Raw genomic sequence first — 1,543 nt, forward strand, 5'->3', positions numbered from 1 at the left:
CTTTAATCACAACTTGACTAAAATGGTTATAAAGATAAAAGAATAATATTGGTGTGCATCTTATTAAAAATTAAAATTTGTTGTCACCCCAGGGTAAAACAATTTTTTGTTAATTTTTGACATTTTTTATAAAGGAAACATGCTCTTATTTCGCAAACAACCACAAAAAATGAAAATGTTAAAAAATCGACCCTTATTAAAGTTATTACTGAAAAATTTCCACAATAATTACTATTCGAAATTCCTAATTAATGAGCATGGGACTGGATTGGACTCATAACCTGATAAGGAAGTTATCGTACCCTTCTCAAAGGACTAAGGCATACCGACTGAAAAATGTCACCAAGCTCCAAAGGATGCTTTCTGTGGCTTCCGCATCTCACACGATTGTCATATTCGCAGCTGTTGTTGTTCGTGGAGGCGTTGTCTACTTAACTAGCAGGCTCTTCACACACTCAGTTACAAAAGCAGGATCCTTGGAAAACAAAGCGACTCCTCGCTCCTCGTTATCATCAGTGATGGTAAGTCCTTTACTGCTATGCAAACATATTTTCGCCATTTTTCAGGTGGATTTTTACTACAATGAGTTTGCCAATTTTCAATTAAATGATTCTTTTGGTAAATTGGCACACTAAGTTACCTCATTTCGTATTTACTCAATAAGCACTGAAGATGCAAATCTGCAATAATATTAGATGTTGATATGTCAGTATCAATGCGATGTAAATATCCTTTGCATCCTTCGCATCACTAGCTATCATCGTGCTGTTTTGAGGCTCTAACTGGGAACTTGGTCTATTGACAAATACGCAATTGACAGTTTGCAGCACGTAGCTGCGTACAATAACATAACAGGCACGAACGGCGGCAACAACAACAAACAGGACACACAGTCGAAGGAAGCACACACACACACAAACACACTCACGCACACCCATTCGCACAAGAACGAAGGCACACATATGTGGCATATCCTGGTAATAGTTGGCATTACAACGCGTCATGCGAAGGAGGCTGGAAATTGATGGCAGGATGGCAGAATGACAGTTGCTTTTGGTTTTTATTAACTGCCACCCGAAACGGAGACAAGTGTAAGCGAGCAATTATCGGGCCTCCTGTCACGGAAGGTGCGATTGGGTTCATGACTGTGGGCATTTATGTAGCGCCGGATCGGGACTTGGCTGGCATATCTGGTTGCGGGATTTTTTCGCAGAAACATCGTAAGCTTCCTTGCAAATTTATGCTCGCACACACCAGCACACATTCAAACTCAAATAGAAGCTGTGCGCAAATAAGTGGGCTACATAAATTGTGCTCATTTGTGCGGGCCAGGACGAAGGACGAAGTTTCGGCAATTTGCCTTGGCGTGACCTGACCCAAGCAATTGCAGTCACCTAGAATTTGGAGACGCTAACTGCATGCAATCTCGGCAAAAAACCAGAGAAAATCCCTAACGGCTCACGGAAAAAAATCAGCTTTGACATGACGAAAAGTTTCATGATTGAATTTTAAATGCCAGTTCTTAGGGCAATTTTATCCGGTA

This window comes from Drosophila melanogaster, chromosome X (genome assembly GCF_000001215.4).
Source record: "Drosophila melanogaster chromosome X".
In the NCBI taxonomy this organism is placed as follows: Eukaryota; Metazoa; Arthropoda; class Insecta; order Diptera; family Drosophilidae; genus Drosophila; species Drosophila melanogaster.